The sequence below is a fragment of the Ruditapes philippinarum genome, unplaced genomic scaffold (genome assembly GCF_026571515.1).
Source record: "Ruditapes philippinarum isolate M1 unplaced genomic scaffold, ASM2657151v2 ctg1493_1_1_1_1, whole genome shotgun sequence".
Lineage (NCBI taxonomy): Eukaryota > Metazoa > Mollusca > Bivalvia > Venerida > Veneridae > Ruditapes > Ruditapes philippinarum.
Window position 1 is genome coordinate 87,809 of NW_026857469.1, and position 24,646 is coordinate 112,454.

Genomic DNA, 24,646 nt, shown 5'->3' on the forward strand with positions numbered 1-24,646 from the left:
TTCCAGATTCTAAAAGTAAATTAATTGAAGTTCTGTCAAAATATCAACAGAAATGGTGGTGAAATTAAGGTCATGAAACAAAACTGATTCTTTTGGACTCGTAAACAGCGCTTCTTTCAATATAGTTTTGACAGCTGTGAACACGTCCAACATAATTCAGTTTTGTACTCAACAATGTACAATAACCTCATAATATTCATTTAACATTTAACTGTTACCAGACACAACAAAATCCATAACAATTATTCAAAAATAACAAAATATTCAAATAATACTGATAAATTGTTATACAATTGGTAATTCCAAGTTTAATTATTGGATAATTATTCAATGTTTACAACTATTCATTGAAAAACTGTTTTACAAAGGTCCGACATGTCCTGATATGCAAATTGTAATAAATGCTTTGATGCAATAATGAACGTTTAGAAAATATTTTCACCCTACTGCGTTACTAACTTTTCGAAAATGCAAGTATTAATTTAGCTGAACAATATTTTAAGAATTATTCATTTAGGAAATTATCTGTATATCGTAAGACCTAAGTCGTTCAATTTGATATAAGAGAGGACGTCGTGATAGAGATTATTGTGTTTCTGATAATGGACATCGAGACCGTATTTTATAGGATAATCAGCTTTTAGTTGTAATTGATAACAAACACACTGGAGAACCTAAACAAAATTCCGGGCCATTATAATGAAAACAGAAGAAAAAAGTATGTTAGAGGTGATTAATAAAAGATGGTTTTTGATGTAAATTAAATCAGTAGATTAACGTTTTGCTAACATTATTTGAACAGTACTGATGTGATGTACTACTTTGCCTGGAATATTAATGAATGTAATGGGCAAATATAAAAAAGTCAATCATGTAATAATATTTTATGCAATTGTCTGACATACTTTTAAAGTGACTTAAATGTTTCTTGTTATGATTCCACTTTTCACGGCATTTATTTATCTACAAACATGCAAGCATTTTAAAACAAATTATGCATACGTCATCACCAAATGCTATAAGTAATATATATGTTGTTTCAAATTTGCATTCATTGTGTTTTAAACACAGTGTGCCAAAACATTTTGAATTTGTTGCTCATGTTTTATAGCACTTGTACATTTTTTTCGGCGTAATATGTTGTTTTCTCTTGTTTATCAATAAACAAATAGTTTAATCAATACAATATTGATGTTGTAAGTGCCTGTGAACTGTTTTAGGTAAACAAATATAATTAATTCCCAATAAGTCATTAATTTAGTAAGATGTAAATGAACTAGTATCTCTGGTGTTGTTGATTGATAGTAATTTTTGTAATGAATAATGTATTTGGTATTCTTATTACTATACTCATCCGAAAATTCTTTAGATGGATCGTTATGCAAACTTAAGTATATTTTATGGAAATACATATTGGGATTGGTTTATAATTGTCAAACATTCTCATTGTACACCCGACACACAAAAAAACGAAAGAGTCATACATGTGGTTTAACCGTGACAAAACTTATACATGTATATCAATGACTTAGCACTTGACAATAAGCTTTATCAAATTATTATGAATAAGAACATAATTATGTAATCGGTTAAGACAATGTTTGTTGTTTAAAACAAAAGATTTTGGCCATGAAAATTTCGAAAATCGGAAAATAATTTTGTCTTGTTTAGTAGGCAAAATAACTGACAGATGAGAAAGACGGGATATAGTGAAATAGGCTTGACCAATATTTGGGGATTTTGTCCCGCCCTTCTCCCTGTCTGTAAGGCGTAGAGATATACTGTTTGTTTACAGCAATAACCATTGCATTTCAATAACTGACAGGTGAGAAAGACGGGATATAGTGAAATAGACTTGACCAATATTTGGGAAGCTTGTCCCGCCTTTCTCCCTGTCTGTAAGGCGTTAAGTAAATATACTGTTTGTTTTACTGCAATTACCATTGTGCTACCTCTGGTCATCGTACATATTAATGTAAAAAGGATAAAAACATTACACAAACACTAAAGAAATTTATATCATATTATTTCCATTAAACATCTTATTTCCCTTATAATCCTATGTTTGGCGGAATTATTGGCGTGAATCCTCCATAAGCATATAACTATAGATATGTACAAGCAAAACAATTTCTGTTAAAATCAGCACAAATTGATTTAAACATTGCGTTAAAAAATCAGCACAAATGTTATATCAAAACAGAACACAGCAAATCGTTCCAGCAGCAAATCCATATATCCTACTCATACTTATTCAGCCGCACTTATATTACTATTTTATGTTAATACTTAGTTGGCGCCGCAAAATAGCGATATGGCACCTTTTATAGCACAGCAACAAAAGCGGGTCCCGAAAAAGCATGGTGACCCCTCTCTAATAAATTAAACTTGGCCGAAGCTGATGGTTTGTTGCAGCTGAGCGCTTATACCATCCCCTCTGGAAGGATATCATTTGATTCACGCCGGTAACATCTTGCAGGAGTGTGAAGTCACTGTCCCTTAGCCTAGCTTACTCAGTCATCAACGACGCTCCGAGCATTTCATCTGAAAAAAACATGAAAACAGCAGAAACAGACCCAAAAATACAATATCATCAAACAAAAGGGAAGAGAGGGTGGGTTTCTAAATTAAACACTGCTGAGAAAACCTGCCTCTTTGGTTGCGGAAATTCAAGAAAGGCGGTGCCATAAAAATATCCTGCGCGTTAGATTCATATAATTTTCTTTTACGGAATAGTTTGACAAGTTCATGAGGGATAGTTCTTTACAAGCTCGTAAGCGATAAAAACCGAAAATTGCCCCAAAACAAACAAGTGCTATTCTAAATTATAGCCCTCCTTATCTGAGTTTTTGCTTTTTTATACGGTTTTTTTATCCTTACTATGTGAAAGTATTTTACTATCTCATTCTAGTAAATATGATGAGTATCTTTACTAAACCAAAAGAAAACATGTTACAAAAACATATCAATTAAGTAGATTAAAGAAGACTCTTTCAACATTGTCAATGACACTTCCATATTGAAGAAGGAAAACAATGTAGTCAGACGGATTGCATGTTATCAATGATTACTACTTCATAACTGACAACATTGTGTCCAATACAGAGGTCAGAGACCCAGGGCTATCTGATTCGACAATGTAGTCAGACGGATTGCATGTTATCAATGATTACTACTTCATAACTGACAACATTGTGTCCAATATAGAGGTCAGAGACCCAGGGCTATCTGATTCGAGTGGAAAGATAATTATTACGTGATCACTTTGCCGTCATTTTCAACGCTCGTCTGTATAAGCCACCTCCAATAAAGAAAACTGTCTCTTTCCGTAAATTCAAATCGATTGACATTAAAGGTTTCAGAGAGGATATGAAATCATTAGATATATTAAATGCGAATATTTGTATTTCCGACCTAGACGAATATGTGGAATCTTTGAACACTGGTTTGACAACCCTTATTGATAAACATGCTCCGCTAATAACAAAAACAATCGTCCTCAGACCGTCTAATTCATGGTTTAATGACGAACTTCACAACGCAAAACATTCCAAACGAAAGCTGGAACGAAAATGGAAAAAATCTCAACTGACAGTAGATCATGAAATTTACAGAAGTCAATGTGCGTATGTCAATAAATTACTCGAACGAACACGTATTAGCATTTATGCCGAAAAGATAGAATCATGTGGTCGTGACCAAAAAACTCTACTTTAAGTGACAAAAAATCTTCTTGGAAGTACCGATGAGGTTGTTTTACCTGTTGCTTCATCATCAGCCGACCTAGCTCAAGAGTTCAGTGATTTTTTCGTCGATAAAATAGATAAAATACGTGACAAGATTCGATCAGAGACAAACATTCAAGCTATACAGACGACACACAAGAGTGTATGAATAGTGAAATAGATGAGCTAGTTGAATTTACACCTGTAACTGAAAATGAACTGAGAAAAGTTATATCAAAATCACAAAGTAAATCTTGTGAACTGGATGTGATACCAACATGGCTGTTAAAAGAATGTTTGGACGAATTAGTCCCGTCATTGACAAAACTGATTAACTACTCATTAGATCGTTCATATGTTCCGAAATCATTCAAAAGTTCCCTGATCAGACCGCTCATCAAGAAGCCAGATTTAGATACCACATTCTAAAGAATTACAGACCTGTTTCGAATCTGTCACACGTGTCTAAAATTCTTGAGAAAATAGTTGACTCTCGTCTGACTCTCGTCTGGAAGGATATTTAACAGCAAACGAGCTTCACGATCCCCATCAATCTGCATATAGAAAATTCCATTCAATTGAAACAGCACTAATAAAAGTTCAAAATGATATATTGAATTCACTAGACAACAACGATGTTATCATGTTAGTCATGCTGGACTTATCAGCTGCATTCGATACAATCGACCACATTACACTTCTACAGCGCCTTAACACCAACTTTGGCATTTCTGTAAAAACCGTTAGAATGGATACGTTCATATCTAAGTGATCGACACTAGACTGTCACAATAAATGGTGAACTGTCAAACCCAGTCAAATTGAGCTACAGTGTGCCTCAAGAATCCGTTCTGGGACTAAAACTTTTTACTATGTACACTAAACCTGTTGGTGCAACATGTAAGAAACATGGATTGGAATACCATTATTATGCAGACGATGGACAACTGTACCCCTCCTTTAAACCAACATGTCCAGTCTCTAAGAATGACTCTTTAGATCGAGTTCAAAGCTGTCTTGCTGAAATAGTAACATGGATGAACAATAATATGTTGAAAATCAATGCTGACAAGACAGAAGTAATTATATTTATATCTCAGAGAAACCAACAGCATGTTGAGACCATAACTGTGACTATCGGAGATGAAAACATAAAACCATCAAATAGTGTAAGAAATCTTGGTGCTGTATTGGACAACAACATGACCCTGGAAAAAAACATTAACTCAGTTTGCAGATCTTGTTATGGACAACTTCGCCAGATTGGTTAAATAGGGAAATACCTGAATACTGAAGCAACAAAATCTTTAGTGAATTCTTTAGTCACCTCACGCATGGATTATTGTAATGCACTTTTATATGGTGTACCTTAAACGACATTGAATAAACTACAACATTTTCAAAACACTGCTTCCCGCATCATCACAAGAACATCCAGATTTGAACATATCACTCCAGTATTGAAGAAACTACACTGGATTCCTGTGGTTTACCGAGTAGATGCAAACTTATAAAGCCCTACATGACCAGTCACCAATTTACCTTAAACATTTACTGGCGCTATATCAAACAACAAGAAACTTAAGATCAAAGAACTCTTCAAAGCAACTTGCTGTTCCCAAAAGTAGGACTGTAAGATATGGTGAACGCAGTTTCTCTTCGGTGGCACCAAAACTGTGGAATGCTCTCCCAGACAGTATCAGAGACTCAAAAACAGTAGATGTTTTCAAGAAATCTTTAAAAACACATTTTTTCCAGAAAATTTATAGTAACTAACTGTGCTGTATTTGTCATCACTGTGAATTGGCGTGCTGTCTTTTGTTATGAGATATCTGGGTATACATTTGAAATATTATAGTCTATTTTTGAATCACATTTCAATTATTGATTACTGTTTTATCAAATTGGATTTAGATTTCAGTTGTCTTATCTTGATTTGTATTTTTTATTAATTTTAATAGTTTTAACGTTTCTCTTTATTTTATTTTCAAGTCTTAGATTATTCTTCATGTACATTTTTGATTTAGTTTTAGACTTTTAGATTAATCATGGCATATTTTATATTTTGTAAATGTATACATATATGTGTGTTATTATTTTTATTACTTTTTGTTTGTTTTTAAAGTCATTGTAAATGTATATAATTCCATTGTAAAGCGCCTTTGAACATTTTATTTTTGAGAAGGGCGCTATAAAAATGTGGTAATTATTATTATTATTATTATTATTATTATTATAACAATGGAGGCAGAGTGTCCAGAGTGAACGTTATGTAAGCATTTTAATGATATCACCCTCTTTAATGAAATTATTCTAACGTAGAAATTGGTGATGTTTTTATTGAATATGAAGTTAGTTTCTTCTGTTAAGGCACACACAATTTTACAGTAGAAAGATATCTATATGTGGCACGTGTGGTGTTTAAATGTTGAATTCTGCTTAAGTCGGTGCAAGGGGGCGTAGTTGCTTGCACTGCCACTTCCGTCTAAAAAGGTTCATTCAAATTGTGTCTACAATATGTTTAATCTCGCCGTTTTTGGGATTCTTTAGTTATTTTGTTTATGTTGAATGTGATTTTCTGTATCTTTACTCCTGATCAATTTACTATAATTAATTTAAGTAATACATATTCTTGTTCTGAGACTTAATCTAGGAATGTTCTTTTGATGAGTGAATAATGACAAAAAGCGGTTCACAATAAAATTTTTAAAAATATACAGATATTTAACTGTGTGTAAAATATGCTAGCATAGATAACTGTCAATCAAATTCATATTGATTTACATTATTATTCTAAAAATGTCTGCAATTCCACAACTATACTATCTAACGCACGATCATCATTTAATGATCTATTAAAATGACTTTTACAGATAATGTTTAACATGTTTCATCAGTTTGTAAATTAATTTGTAAAATTGTATCATTGCTGGTTATTTTTATGCTAGCAATTGTGAATCAATGGAATAATTAACGTGTAATGTTGGTTATCTAAACATACTAATGAAATTGGAGATGATTTTACAAATATAAAATGTATTCTTGCGTGTGTGCTCATAATATTTTCATTTGTTGATTAATGTTGTTTTAATGAATACTCGAATGATGATGCAACCATTAAACTGCAGTTAAAGCAATTAAAATGAACATTTTACTTTATATATCTGAATACACTATTAAGTTTGAAAAAGACATTTTATAATGCTACCACTTAAAACAATTGCTACAACAGTATGAATGTTATTAATCAGGGTTTCAATTCATAGTTACTTACATAATGGTATATCTCAATTTCAGATATGACTCAACTATGTTTCTTACGAAAGAGGAAGTAAGTAAATTTTTGCCTGTAGAAATACAAATAATTTATTTCAGTAAGATCGAATCATCTGTGATAAACTTTAACTAATCACCTTAATGGCTAATGTCTTTTTATGTATCTTATATACATGAACAGAACATACATTTTATTTTAAACTTGTTCGTAGTACATCGCCATGCAAATGAATTAACAAACACTTATCACATGTCGCGTGGTCATGATATCACAAAATACAATATGATACTTAATCAGGTAAGAGAAGATACATTTTTTAACAACGAGAATGATAAAATGTGTTATGAATGATATGTTATAAGATAATATATTCTAAAACAAAAAGGTAATATATTCTAAAACATATATGTATAGCTTTACATTACCTCATGGTGTAAGCTAATGGGTATGAAAATATGTTGCACATTTCATATTATGACTCAGCTATTCTTAACCGAATAAATAGTTAACATTATTATTTCTCTCACATTCATTTTCAGGATTCAAACGGCAACTACATTTCTTTTGTTCTTACCACTTGTTTATCAGGCTGTTGTTTTAGATTAAAATTATAAATTAAATATCTAGATCTATATAATCCTTACAAATCAATGCGTTAATCCTTTATAAATTGTAGAAACCAATCGAATACTTTTATAAAATCCCTTTGAAGGCTCGATTCATTGCTTATTCTACTTCATGTACAACTTCGAGTCTTTCAATATTATTGAACTCGTGTCTGACTGACGCATGTTACAAACTAATGTAATAAATTAAATTTACATGTATATGAAAACTCGGGTAAACATCTTTAATGACTTATCTCATTGAAATATACTGCCTGTTTATTGAAACATACTGCCTGTTTGTTTAGTTTAATCCATTTACAACTAGTTACATTTGAAGAGCAAATTTGGGGAGTATATGACGCGCAGTCCTTTAAAATAGAGAAAAACAGAATCCCTCAAGATAGCCCAACACGGCAAAATTGACAATGTTGCAGGCTCGGTTTGATTGAGCCGGTTCATGGACGGTGCCGGAAAGCTTTAAACCCATTACGACTGATATGTCTTAGTTTTCGTCTTCTTCTGTGTTCGTCGAGCCACTTGTAGGTAATGTTCTTGCTGCTCTGACTTCATAAAAGGCATTTGGTACTTTTGTTATGGTCATAATGTTTATCTTTATATGCATCTACGTGAGGATTTCTGTGGTTTATGTAACTTAAAGTAACAATATCAACTGTTAGAATTGCGCTTTGCGGTGGTTCATTTTATCTTCACTAACCCGTCTCACAGGGGGTTTCGGTTTAAATTCCATAGTAGTGAATTTTGCTGCTGCCCTAGTCGTTCCCTCTATAAGTTTTATGTTTGTATGTCTTATTAATTGTTTATACATAATTACACTTGTTGCCCCTCCCTTGTTGTGTCGCAAATTGAAAATAAAGAGAGAAAGTCTCAATTTCCGTCAAAAATAAGTATTTCTTTTCACTCTTTATTTTCAATTTTTGACACTCCCTTTCGTTGCCCCTACACCCTTATCACTGCAATTGGGTTTCCGTCTTTCATTGAAAACTACCGAACCTCATTTGCTATATTTTGATAATAACATGCTATTTATAAATTAATCTTAATAAACATATTTCAAATACATTTAACAACCAAATAAACATGGTGTCATGTAAAAATTAAATTAGGTTATATATAATTAAAGGAGGACAAATTTATTAGCAAAGTTGCAACTGCTCCTTAACATGCTTTATTTCTTTTCATAACCTCTGCAACGATCTTACGTTTTGTGTATTTTGTTTGGTCATTTATGTACTTGAGTATTATAACGCTGTATTGATCATTTTTCTTGGACATAAAAATAATAAAAAGTTACAAAATATAGAATAAAGGGGAAGACATTTATACTGCTAAAGGCATACCCGAAGAACCGTATGCTTTCTTGATCAAGATATGTCTTTAAAATAAAAAGGATAAAAATATCTGAGTTTTTTTCTTCCATTCATAACCCTTTGTCTTTTTGTATAAAATTAGATGTTTTCAGTCTGGAATCACGCACGTCTTCATGGAAAATAGCCTTCAATAACAGAAAGCAAGAAATCGGTGCAAAAGCACTTTCAAGTTATTAATTCTTCTAACATAGCGCATTTTATTTTTACTGGCGGAAATTAAAACATGACGTCTGTGAATGTATTTTCTTTAAAATAAGTTGATCGCCTCTCCTTCAGTAAAGTAAACCATTAGATTATTGAAGCATGTTCAATTTGACTTCTTATATCCGATATACTTCCATTACAATTTGAAAGCTTAAATGTTTTTAAAGGATAAATCACGTCTAGCTCAAGAGGAAACAAATCAGGTTTTCAATGATGGTATAGATTTCATTTACGTGACGTTTGTAAGATATACGAACATCAATGAAGACACTATAGTTTCATTTTAATCAGAAAATGTCAATATTGAGAATCAGAAATTTAATTGAGACCTGAGTGATATAACTGATTTAAAGTTTCTGATAATAGCGTTTACATTAAGTATTTAAAGTGGTTTAAAAGACATAGAAATGTTTAGTATCATATCGATGCCGTCAATGGAACGATGTAACCTATATTTTTTTCAAAATTCAGTCATAATATTTCATTCTTGTTCAGAAGAAAAAAATTACAAAGATTCTGTTGTGCTAAATGACCTACTTTCAAGCGTATTCAATGTAATCGAAAGACATAATTCAATCGTCTGTGAATATATTTCTTTTTACGATGCATCAAAATTATATCTCAAATGACTGACTTTCCTGTTTAGTAAGAAATTAGTCATATTTAGAAATTCGCAGACAAATCCTTACTTCATTTTTAGAGTTTCAATAGACTTTCGAGCTTTGGTTCTTTTAACTAAGAACTATTAATAAGTAGGTTTGATCATGTTTTGGTTCAGACTCAAAATTATTATTGAAGGTGTCTCTTTTGTCTATCACACATTTCACGATAACAAATATACCCTTATCAGAACAATAATTCATACTATAGTTAGGTATACCCCCACAACCGATGATTAGGGTAAATAGGAGTCAGATTGTTCGTCCATCGGTCGGTCGGTCGAGTAGTCTTCTTCATGGTTTTTGGACGATAATTAAAGTTTGGAACAAGATATTATAATTAAATTTGGTATATAGCAACCTTCTGTGGACCCCCTGGGATCAAGGTTACTTAAATAGAAAAAAGGTTTTCAGACAATAACTAGAGGTATTTATGATATATTCTAATCAATCTTGGCAAGCTTATATAAAGGCCCGGTTAGAATTGCTTTTTGACCCCTCCCCCCCCCTGGGTGAAGGTCAAGGTTACTGCTACTAAATAGAAAAGGGGTTTCTGGATTATAACAGAAGCATAATTATATACATATATATATAGAACATTTCACTTAAGTGTAGTAACAAATAGCCGTCCGGTTAGCACAATAGGTAAATTGTTGGATTATGAATCGGGCGGCCCGGATTCGATTCCCGGACGGCGCAGGTCACTTTAGTTGTGATTGATCATGAAATCCTTTCCACGGTCATTCGCACAGTACCTCTGCTCTGACATGTACAGAAGTTTCTGTTCCTTGCGAAAGTGATGGCAACTAGTACTAGTAAACTGCATGACAGCCTGCCAAGGAACGATGGGGTGTCTGAACTGTGCTCTGGTGAACTCAATGTGGCTTACTGCCGTGACTCGAAGTGAAACAACCTTAATTACAGCATACATGATTACATGATCTTTAATGAGACTATGGATTGTATTAGTTTTATACATAAATGTTACATGATAATACGCAGGTTTAATTTAAATTTGAATAATTTTTTCTCCGTATTTTTTCCTCGCTTTGTCTTTCTCTCTCGTTAACAAAAACAATACTTAACAGATCATTATACTCTTTTAGCTATGTACTAATAATTACCTGTAATGATATTAGGTATGTACTGCTGACACGTCATAAAATATGTATGGTCAAATCTTCCTTCAGAAGAACAATTTTTGTTGTTAAAAAAATTAAGGAGTTTGGTGTGGGTACGTGATAGCTCTAGTTGAATTGAAAATTTAAGAAATTTGAGGTTTATTTGAAGCAACCTGTAGTGTAATAGAAAACAACTGACTTGGGCTAAAATAATGGCTAATCAACAGAGAAGGACTTGGTAATAGCTACATGTAAATATTAACATAAGTATCGTATTATTAATATATTCGTTATTGACATTTTTAACATACTAAGAAAATTCGTAATTCCTTTTCATGTCCAAATTGCAGTTTCATATTCTATTGATTGGTTCTATTATGTTTTGGTCTGATTAAAACGGAAATACAAGCCTTCTAGTTAACAGCTCTATTTATAGTAAGCAAACTTCAAGTTTTTTTTGTTTGTTTGTTTGGATTTTTACGGCACGTCAACACATAACTGGCCATATCGTGCCGAATGCTATTAAAGGCTTAAAATGTTATGTAAAACTTTGTTAATGAAATAGAAATGAACCAATTAGATCCTAGAATACAAGTTAATCTCTTTCAAATAATCAATTATGTTTTTTGATGGAATTGTATTAAAAAGTTCTTTGAGTGAATTTACAGAATTTACAGAATAAAATCTATTACGGGCCTGTGAAAAATCATGACATTCAAGAAGAAATGCTTGACAGTAAAATTTTCATTACAACCTACACAGAAAGGGGCATTGTCATTTGTAAGGAGATAAGAGTGGGCAATTTTAGTGTGTCCAATTCGGCATCGAAGAAGAACTGTTTGATCACGGCGGTTCGACAGAGATAGAGATGATGACACATCAAGAGATGGGTTTATATCGTGAAGTTTATTAAAAACGGCATGGTCCCAGTTTGCTTTCCATTCAGATGATACGAGTTTATTTATAGCCGGTCTAAAATCACATGCAGGTAACAATAAGTCAGTTTTTTGAAAAGTTAATGATTGTTTAGCTAAAGCATCTACTTTTTCATTTCCTCGTATTCCTACATGACTTGGAATCCAATATAATTTAACATATTTTGTTTTTAGTATATCATGAAATCGTAAAAGAAGTTTCTTTACCATGATAGTGTCAGATTTTTTATTTTTAATGGATATTAAAACAGAAAGCGAGTCAGAAAATATCACAAATGTATCGTGGGTATGCTGTGCTATGTGTGATAATGCTAAATCGATAGCTTTTGCTTCAGCAGTAAAAATTGATGCATTATCTGGTAACCTCATACTAGATGTAAAATTATTTTCAAACACAGCCGCACCTACTTTGCAACCTTCTTTTGAACCGTCCGTATAAATATGTATAAAAATCTTCATGTTCTTCCTTAATTGCTAGAAACTTCTCTTTGAAATGTTCAGGTGAATTTGATGATTTTTTTATATTTGAAAGGTTAATATTTATTTTCGGGGAATTATAAGTCCAAGGTGGAACATCCTCATCGTCATTTTGAAGGATACTGTCTGGATTAATTTTAAGTTTATCTAAATCATCTTTTAAACGAAGGCCTAATGGTTTAATTTCCTTTGGTTTGTTAACAAATTTTTCAGTATAACTTGGTTTGAAAATAATATTTTAGCTGGATTTTTGCTATTAGATGAAATTCTAGTTGCATATTGAAGTGATAGCTTTTTTCGACGAAGATGAAGCGATGGTTCCCCAGCTTCCGCATATAGACTTTCTACAGGTGAGGTGCGAAAAGCACCTAAAGCTAAACGTAAACCCTGGTGATGTATGGTATCTAGCATTTGAAGATATGATTTTCTTGCAGACCCATATACTACAGAACCATAATCTAATTTTGATCGGATAAGACTTCTGTATAATTTCAGTAATGTGGAAGAATTTGATCCCCAATTTGTACTTGATAAAACCTTAAGTAAATTTAAAGCTTTTAGGCATTTAGTTTTCAAATGTTTAATATGTGGTATAAAAGAAAGTTTTTTATCAAATATAATTCCTAAAAACTTAGCTTCATCAACTACTGGAATTTTAGAACCAGATATGTAAAGTTCAGGGTCATTATGTTGTTTCCGCAATCGACAGAAATGAACACATTGAGTTTTTGACTTTGAAAATTTAAAACCATTTTCTATTGCCCACTTTTGAATTTTATCTAAATTTTGTTGAAGTTGCCGTTCAATTGTTCTCATACTTTTCGATCGATAGCAGATAAGAAAATCGTCTACATATAGAGAACAATCTATGCCTGGTGTAAGAGCGCTAGCAATATTGTTTATTTTAAGGCCAAAAAGTGTAACAGAAAGTATGCTTCCTTGAGGAACACCTTGTTCTTGTTGGTGGTCCTGAGAAAAAGTTGAACCAAGTCTTACTTTAAAGTGCCTATCGTTTAAAAATCCAGAAATGAAAAGAGGAAGTCTGCCATTAAGTCCAGCATCCTTTAGATCTTTTAGGCAATCTTCAAGTATAAAACCATTCTGTTTCTTTTTCTAAATAAAGTTTTTAACGATAATGGAAACTGTCTTGTACAGATAACCCTACAGTATGATTGAAACATATCCTTATCACTGATATAAAATATAGATCAATGAACATTCTGACACATGCAAAAGAATAAAAGGACAACCGCCTTTAAAATTGTAACGTGCAGAAATAATTTATTGGTTTTAAGATGTGGCAAATAGCTCTAGGAAAGAAACAAACTTGTGCGATTTTAAGAACATTGGCTTTTAAAGTTTTAAAGTAGGATCCCTTCCCATCGCTTTTACGGTTGTCGTGACCAATGAAATGTAATGAAATTTTTGAAAATGACATACTTAATCTCTGTATGTCGCTCTCACTCTCTCTCCATAAAGTAAATTCCATCTGCCAAACTTTTGTATTTTTTGAGTTATTTTCAGTTTGAATTGTCTTTGTGCCATTTTAGTAAACACATTTTTTCCGCCATTGAAAAGTTAAAATGACGGCATAATATCCGTATGTGTCCCTATCAACTTATCAAGTCTCATCAATTTAGACTCGATACTTTTTGAGTTATTGCAGGGTCCAAATTTGCTCAGTTTTCATTGGATTTTTTTCAATTCCCGGAATCATAACATCAAGAACAACAACAACAACAAAACGTTTTGATATATATTTCCTTTGCCTCGGTCATTCGGGCTTCAATGGTACTTTCAGCAAATAGAATTGTGATGATCAAATTATACATTTTACTTGGAAGAAAACACGGTGATATTTTTTTCCATTTTATTACTATAAATAAGTGCTTCTATATTTACACTCAAAACAGTAGCATCTGTAAAATTGCCCCCAAACTTCATCTTAATTTTACTGTTTAGACTTTGCTATCTATTAATGTTGAAGATTGAATATTGCTTAAGGCGATGCTTATATAGCCTGAGAAATGCTGCGTCTTTCATAATCTGTCATAAACCCGAGTCTGTAATTTTCGGCATTTAATTCTTTGTTCTTGGAGAATCTACCTTTTCTAAAATATTTGCTTTTGAAATTACATCAGAAATCATCTTTGTAATAAGTGAAAGAGCACATATGACTTTAATCAACTTCTTTATGTCAGTTTATCAAACCATATGAATATTTGTATAGCTTTTGTTCATATTTTGTTTAATTCTAAGTATTTCATTAATAAATCATTCGGAAGCTTTCATTTGGTTCTAACTAGCATTCATATGACGTAAATTCACACGAAATGCACAGATGGCCTGTTTGCGAGACCATTTTGCATACATACGTTATATATGATATATAATCAAAAGTGTTGAAATCAAGGTTGATGAAATTGTGTTTGATACCATTTTGTATGGTGATATAAAAAAAGCCAATAATTGAGCAGCTAAAGCTACGTGTGACAAACTTTAGTCAGAAAAATATCGCTAGCTGTCTCGTGAATTTAACTAATCACACAAAAGAAATCATACAAGGGGAATTGGAATTGCTTCAATCACCATTCTTGTCTTGTTGACAAGGCCAGGTCCCATTCAGAGTCTTTTGATTTATAAAGATGAACAACACTTTAATATCAAGTATAATTAAAGTACCGAAAGCGGTGAATGTCATGGTGAGCATAATTTTAAGTAGCATATACATTTATTACAAAAGAGAACTCATAATTATTTTGTGCCACATACAGTGAAATATTTTGTAATTTAATAATCAAAAAAAAATTTAACAGGAATAAGTTAGACCCTTCCATTGCTACATCTGTATACAAGTACTTGACAGTTAACATTTTTGGAAACTCAAAGTATTTTGTATAGTATTACGCCTTTGTCACATGTTTATAACATGCAATTGTAAATAGTTTTATAGAATGACCCTAAACTATCATAGTTTTATAACGATAGCGATATATGTATCCCGAGGTTTTATATTCCATCCCTGTTTTGCTGTAGGCTGCACAATAAAATGCCTGATTGCTAAAACCTATTGTTAAGTCCTTTTCAGAAACACGCACACGTCACACTTTCAAACATTAATGAGATAGGTATGCAATATAAGTATGGACAGTGGTGGAGAGGTTGGCATGCATCTCAAACTTACATACCTAATCTTCTTAATCACACACTCTGCCAGTTAAGACAAAATTATAGGAAGAGTAGGAAAACCATTGCTTATTAAAGTATAAATTATACTTCATAAGAGAAGAAGTTTTTCTTTTTTCCAATATATATATTTGACATTTTTATGTCATCTGAACTAAAACACTGCAACTTAAAAAAAGCACTTATTAATATAAATATTATATCGGAAGTAATTCCCTTTGTATATACTTCAGGAAGAACTAAACAGTTTTTTAGACCGCAAAGCGTATCATTGACTCATAAAGGTACTTTTAATCAAGTTTGCTTTCTTCTGGTCAAATTTAAACAGAAATATGAACGTTATGCATATACATATCTATATATAAATATCCTGCGTGATTAACTGTACTATTTTCCTTTGTTGTTATTTCTGATGAAGCATTTGTATAATTGCTGAGGTTTATGTACATGAACGTTTCAAAGCCTCTTTGACGCATATGGGCTTGTCGGTCAAAATAATTAAATATTAAAATATTAATTTCAGTTTTGCATTGAGATTGAGATTCCGAGTGTTGCGATGATTTGAAGTTTAAAGAAAGTAAGAGTAAAGACATGAAAAAAATGTTATGAATTTGAAAATATAGTTTATGTCATAAAATAAAGTCATGAAAAAAAACTTATAAAAAAGCAATTTCCTTTATAAAGAATTCAAACGGATGAGAGCAAGAATTGTCATATTGTTATATTTAATGTATTTCCTGGCCTAGATAGATTTCTACATATCGGACAAACACTGTTTCGATTCGCAAAATTTCAAGAGAAATGGACCATTGCAATATTGAAGACTATCTGCTTCGTAATTGATTATAGTTGTAAAATAGCGTCTTTGTTCCTTATTACTTTATAAATAACAGAACCATTTTGCCAATCAATATGCTAACCTGTCACAGATTAAAATTGCATAGTAATGACAGCTTTCCATAGGTTTGTTTAAGCGGAAACATCGTGCACGTGCGTTATTTTTCGGATGCGTTTAGTTTTTACTCTGTATGTTTAACGTCCGGTATTGAATCGGTGATACTCGACAATTTCCGTCACTGATGTACATTGTCAAGCTCACACCCGTGCAATATCGTGAATACTGTTCACTCGATCTGTGTTGTATTTGTGCAATTGTTTTGGTTGTTGTATATGTTTCTATGTATGAAAGATATTCATTGGTTCTTTTGAATATTCTTAACTTCTGCGCACTGTTTGCTTTTCCTGCCCAACTCATTCTTTATAGACCTCTCTTACAGTTCGACCTATAATAAATACTAGTTAATAAATTTAATATTATCTAGATCTACTGTTAACTATTTTTCAATTTATATTGAAATATTTTCATACAGACGCTGTGGTAAGAAAAAGTAATTGATTGCATGTTTTATTTGCGTATTTCTTATTCCGCGTCGATTGTCATTTGATTGTATTTTTTGTGTATGTAAGATTTATAATCATTTTATTATATTTTTAGACCTTTTTTACTTGAATTAAAAATTGTACCTATGCACAGAGATTTTTCTGTTCACTTAGTCCAGAAATATTTAACTCTGCGACAAACCCGTTATCATGAGTCAAGACGCTCTACCAAAATAGTGAATATGAAAACATTTAAGGTCGGCCAAAGCGGAAAATGAGCATGCTGACGGTTTCGTTTGAATATGTCTAAACAGGATGAGGTTAAGCAGTAAGTGTTCTGCTATACGTTGTCTAAAGTTAGAATCTTCTTACATTACTTGTTTTGAAACGAAAAAAATAGATATAGTTAAGCTAATCAAAACAGTTTTGTTATAGGTGCACATTTTTTTACCATTGTTTCAAGCTATACAATTTCTGCAATTTCCGAGTAATCCATATTGATATTAATCCTTATTGTATCAAACATTGAAAATAATAAGACATTTTAGTTGCTCATTTTTAAAGAAGAAACTTTCTTGAATCTTGTTTACTTAATTATATTCGCTGATGACGGACTAGTGGGCGTGGGTTGTAACTTGCACTTTACCGTCCTTCAAACCGAGCCTGCAACATTTTCAATTTTGTGGTTTTGAGCGTTCTTTAGGTATTCTTTATTTCTCTCTATTTTATTAAGTTTCAGTCTCACAATCAATTACTGTAAATGCTTGAAACAAATACATTTTGCCAAAACGTAAATAAAACGTTACAATATTTACATTAGTTAGAAACGAATGATTTGTGAACACCACAGTTAAGCTTCAATATTGATTAAATCTTAATATATTTTTTCTACAATTGTAAAAAAAGAAAATCGATTTGTTTTTTAAGATAAGGGTAATGAAAGAGTGGGGGATAAATAAACATATTTGTGTTAAAGTAAACGCTATGATATTTATTAAAACCTTCTTCGGAAGTCAAGTTTTATAAAAGATAAAAAGTATTGTGTCAATGAACTCAATGATCTGACGTAATTTTCGTGTCTTTCATCACTTATTCTGATATTAACACCATAAACATATCAATATTATCTATCTCATAGTTAATAAGAAAACAGAGATTCACTAAATTACATAAAACCATATAAATGAAGTTTTTTCTTTATCCATTATGACTTATTTAGAATTCTTCTGTGTCTTCAGAATTATGTGCATCAGAAACTTGTTCTAGAATTTGCACTGGGACTTTACGATCTTGTTCTTCAAAAGCTCAATGTCAATATAATGTAATCATGTATAATATTGTTGACATATTGGTTGTCTAATTTTAATTGAAAAAACATATTAAATGAAACACTGACTTTTTAAAAGAAGTGCTTGGACTATAAACTGCTCCACACCATTATGAGTTCACTATTTCTATTATGAGCATTTTCTTGCTTTCATTTCTTTAACTTTGTGGCATTTTTGTCGATTTTTAGGAACATTCTGTTAAAGAAAAATAATTATAATTATAAAAAACTACGGCTGATGTAAAATCATTCAGCTTTACCATCTTTGTTTCTGGAAACGATATGTTGTTAAACATCTTTCATACACCAAGTATAAGTGCAAATTCTGACCAGGCTAATCATGTAACGGTCATTCTAAATTGATCTTGACGCAGGATGAAACACATTTGTACTAAGAGAAATGCAAAGTAACGGGTCTGAATGTTTACAAATATTGAAATAATACAAAATACAGGGAAAGCTTGCACGTGTTTTGGGTTTGAAATAACTATTGACAGTCCCAATTATGTAAGCGAAAATAAAATTCAACACTTACAAATAAATAAATATTTGCAGTACAATTTCATCAGCCTCCCTTCTTATCGAGAAAAGATTACAATACACGTAGTAATAATATTTAAAACAAAAAGCGATTGCAATACATTTGAAAAGCCATTGAAAAATAAATAACGTTCTTATTTCAAAGAATAAATGTAAACAATAATGGAAATAATTCATTATGTGAATTACATCTAATCCTTTTTCAAATCCCAAGTAAAGACTTGTCGCTTTCTATAACTAGTATCACATAATCATTGTTTGATCAATAGTTTTACACCAAAACATTATAATTGATTTGATTATAGGTCTGCCTTTAACTTAAGAACAATATCTCAATACATCAATAAAAACTTAATGTTCACAGAAAACTGCTGTGCGTTTTTTATGCAAAAACACTTTGCACACATTGATAATTGTTTCTTGTTTCTCTTTATTGTCATGAGTTCGTTTAAATGCATAGCACACCGAAAGAGTGATGGAAACTTACCGTACTCCCATAACAAAGCCAATCGTTATCACAACGCCACCACATTGTCAACTCAGTAGATATCAGTGTGCATCTGACTTGACTTGACGTTCATCCCAAATATTGTTTTCTTATAAGTAGGTAGGTTTGTGTTTTTGTTCTGCAGCACAGTACGTAAAGGATCTTGCTTATTAACTTATCAAAATCAGTTTTACAGAGTGGTATCATGTATCTAATGAGCAGAAGCCTTTACATTATGATTAACACAAATGTTTTAAAATCTCATTATCTTTATCTTTTATTTTATTTCATACTGTATACATTTATTTCACGCCTTATAAAATATAACCAATGCACTTTAAGCTATTGCACTACAATAGAAATCATTATTGGGTCAGATCCTATCATTTTCATTTCCAGAGTCCAAAAAATCCTTATCAAATCTATATCACACCCTATATAGACTCGTTTTCATTTCCATATTCATGTCGAACCAAACTAGCCTCGTTTTTACTTTTTGAGAGTAAAATCCTTATTTTAATTGAAGTAACAAGGTTCTTTCAAAATGTCAAAAATGTAGTGTGAGAAAACAATACTGATTTTTTGGACTCCTATACACAGCTACAAAACCTCTATCATACTTCGCTAGCGCCTCATCCAATATAATATTACCAGCTGTGTACTCGTCCAAATAAAGAGTTCAGTATTGTATTTAACAATGTAAAATAACCTCATGATATTAGTTTAACTGTAATCAGACACTGTCATTATTCAAGATCTGCCAGTTAATATTAATTTATTACTTATTTAAAGTTTACAACTATTCATTGTAAACCCGTGTAAAAAAGTGCCGACTTGTAATGCCAATATACAGCTTGTTATCAATGCGTTGATGCAATTATAAACGTCAAGTAAACATTTTCACCTTACTACGTTACTAACTTTTCGAAAATGCAAATATTAATTTAGCTGAACAACATTTTTAGAATTATTTTATTTAGTATACTGTAGCATCCGTATATCGGAAGACGTACATCCTTCAATATCGAGTTGTAACTCCTAGCACGGTTTTCATTTGATTGAAAAGAGGACGTCGTGATACTGGACAACGAGACCGCATTTTATAGGATAATCAGCTTTTAGTTGTAATTGATAACAAACATACTGGGGAATCTTAACAAAATTCTGGGCCATTATCATGAAAACAGAGGAGAAAAGATTGTATGTTAGAGGTGATTAATTAAAGATGGTTCGATGTGAATAACGTTTTACTAACATTATTTTAACAGCGTCTAAGTCGTTGAAAATGTGATATATTAATTTGCCTGGAATATTTATGATTATAAAAAGTCAATCTTGAATAAATGTGTTATGCAATTGTCTTACATGCTTTCAAAGTGACTTAAATGTGTCTTATTATGCTTCCACTTTTCACAGTATCTGTATGTGTATAAACATGCAAGCATTTTAAAGCAAACTATGTATACGCCATTCCCAGATGCTATAAGTAAATATATATGTCGTTTCAAATTTACATTTTTTGTGTTCAAAATAAACAAAGTTTGCCAAAACATTTTGAATATGTTGGCCTGTTGTATAGCACTTGAACATTTTCTCGTTGTTATATGTTGTTTTCTCTTATCAACGAACGAATAGTTTTATCAATACAATATTGATGTTGTAAGTGCCTGTGAACTGTTTTACGTAAACAAATATAATTCATTCCCAGTAAGTTGTTTATTTAATAAGATGTAAATGAACGAGCATCTCTGGTGGTGTTGTTAATTGATAGTATTTTTGTAATGAATAATGTTTTTGGCATTCTTTACTTTACTTGTAATGAATAATGTATTTGGCATTCTTTACTTTACTCAACCGAATAAATTTTAGATGGATCATTATGCAAACTAAAGTATATTTTATGGAAATACATATTGAAATTTGTTTATACTTCAGTTAATTGTAGGAGGCTCCGTTGTACTGTCAAACATTCTCATTGAGAGAAAAACGAAATCAACAAATAAGGAGAAGCATGCATTAACAAGTTATGGTAGGGTTAAAAATGGTGTTTATCATAATAACTGTGTCAAAACTGAAACATATGTATATCCATGGTAGAGCACTTAAATTTGTTTCGTTTCTATTTCAGAACATAGGTAATCGGTTATGAAAAATTTTGTTGTTTAAAATATTTTGGCCATGAAGATTTTCGAAAATCGGAAAACAATTTTATCTTATCTGAGTTGAGTTATTGCATACTTGCAAGTATTCTACTAGGTATCTTATTCTAATAAATATGGTTGTGTTAATATACTAAATTAAAAAGTTAACATGTTACAAACACATATTACAAGTCAATTAAGAAGATTGAAGAAGACTCTTTCAACATATTGTCCAATAGTAACCAATCAAATGTTTATATATACATGTATTTCATTATCATAATAACATCATTAGATAGATTGATTATTGAATGTTTAAATGCATTTATTAAGACCCATATTATATCATTGTATGACGTTTACCAATCTGCGGATTTCGCCATAAACGTTTAAATGTTGAATTCTGCTTAAGCCGATGCTAGGGGGCGTAAACAGTAGCTTGCACTGCCATTTAATTCCGCCGTTTTCGGGGTTCTTTATTCTGTTTATGTTGAATGAAATTTCCTGTATAGTCATTTCTTCTGATGCTTATCAATTTTCTAAAATTAATTTTAGTAAAAGATATGATAAACAAGATCAACAAGGAAAGGCGGCGTTCAATGAACGCAACCCCCACACGACCCAGCAACAAAAACCAGAGGCAAGGAGCACAGTAGAACCCCAAACAAAAACAGGACCGGGCAAAAGGCACAGTAAGACACAGTCTCCTTCTGACACTTAATCTTGATGAATGGATAATGATATAAAGCTGGTTCACAATAAAATGAATAAAACAAATCGTGTCCAGATCTTAAACTGCGAGTAAGATATCCACAACTACACTACCAAATGCAAGATTTTAATTTAATGATCCATTATTTTCAGGACTGTTACAAATAGCGGCTATACTCGAAACAACGAGTAATGTTTAAAATATTTGTTAATTAATTTTTTGTATCATTGCTATTTATTTTTATGTTGCTAGCAATTGTGAATCAATGGAATAATTAACGTATGCAATGCTGGTTATCTAAACATACTAATGACATTGGAGATAATTTTACAAATCAAAAATGTATTCTTGCGTGAGTGCTCGCAATATTTTCATTTGTTAATTAATGATGTTTCCATGAATACTCGAATCAGAATGATCATGCAACTATTAAACTGCACTTAACACTTTACTTTATTTATCTGAATAAACTACGACTATCAAATTTGAAACATACAATTTATAATGCTACTACTAAACCATTGCAATAATAATGTGAATGTTTAAAATCGTGGTTTCAATTCACAGTTACTTACCTAATGGTATATTTCAAATTCAGACATGGTCTCAACTATGTTTCTTATAAGCAAATATGTATATATTGCCTGTAGAAATACAAATTATTCGTTTAAGTATCTTCGTTTATCTGTGACAAACTTTAACTAATCACCTAAATGGCTATTGCCTTTTATGTATCTTATATACATGAACAGAACAGACATTTTATAGATAACACAAAATACAATATGATACTTAATCAAGTAAGAGAAAATACATTTGTTAACAAAGAGAATGATAAAATGTGTTATTAGATAATATATTCTAAAACATACATGTATTATATAACATTACCTCATGGTACAAGCTAAAGGGTGTGAAAATATGTTGCACATTTCACATTACGACTCGGCTATTCTTAATTGAATCTGTATTTTCTTTCTAGTTAATGTTATTATTTCTCTCACATTCATATACAGGTTCATTTGCTGTTTTAACAATATATCTTTCCGTTGTTTACCTGGGTACAAATACAAACATACAATCGTTTACAATTTCGCTACTGGTTGAGTTCTAAAGGATGAATAAACATGATCGTTAAAGAAAGGAAATTCTATAAGATTCTTAATCTTAAAGCACATACACTTTCATATCACATATTTAAACTAATACATTTATGACATCAGGTCCCTAAAAAATATACTTTTAGTAGATTTTATGTAGAAATTCTTAGAGTTAGAATGGTAAGCTAAAATGGACAAAAGGGTATTCTTTTGTCTCTACTGGTATCTAATCTAATGATTTTTTAAATTATGTTTTGTTGTTGACGCTGTTTTTTTTGTTTTCGTTTTTAGGAAAATAAAAGTTGTTGTCACTGAACTTGTTGACTTCAGACTTTTTCTCTGGTTGTTTTATCTCCTTTTATCAGCGTTTTTATCGACCATTTCTTAATAACTTGACAACAGAGGAAAAAATCTGATTTTACGTTTGACGAGTTAGTAATATCTAAAGTGCCTGTTAAGTAGGAAAAGTAAATAAAATTAATACGGAAAAAACATTTGTTCGATACACATAGAAGATGCTTTTATCATATTTCGAAATAATTAGTAAATGCGAATGCAAAAACATAACATTATAAATAAAAGATATTGTATATCATTATATCTCAACAAACACTGTCGCTGATTAAATTGCAATTATTGTAACAATCAATTCATTTAAATCAGCTATTGATTGTGAAACTGGCGATTGTAAAATTGTATGTCTAACAACAATAAGAGCGATCTAAACCAATATGGCACAGCACTTTCAACATGAATGCGTTCTCATTTCTACATCTATTTGCAGACATGAAACCGGTGACATATTTCAGTTTTGATTCTGGTCTGTATTTGTTGTGAACAAGAACAGCTGCATGTAGAACATCAAACAACAGAAATCCAAATTACGTACCACAATTAAATAAAAAATATAAGAAAAACTTTAATTTGTCAGCAGACATAACATAGTCAAATAAGGTTTGCCTTTGTTGATAATTCATATATATTATAATAGTACTATATTACCGTGAGGTGATTCATGATAACTTAGAAAGCCGATGCTATGGGATGAGGAAAGATGTTCCATGTTTAAATTTTAAGTAATAATATACTCGATTAAACAGGGGCTATTATTCCTCTTCGTTTATCATTTCTATAATATATTGAAGGTACTCTTTTAAATATTTTTATCATGTTTATACCTTTATACATTTATTCGCATTTCAATTTACTAATGATGTTTTTCACTTACTTTTCTCAGCAAAAATAGCTTGTAATGGGCTAGTAATTATGTCACTAAAGGAGAGTTTCATGTAAATAAGTACAATCCTAAAAAAGAGAATTAATTTTCCAGATTTTTAAATCACGTATTCACATTTTGAAATGTCATGTAAATATGATTG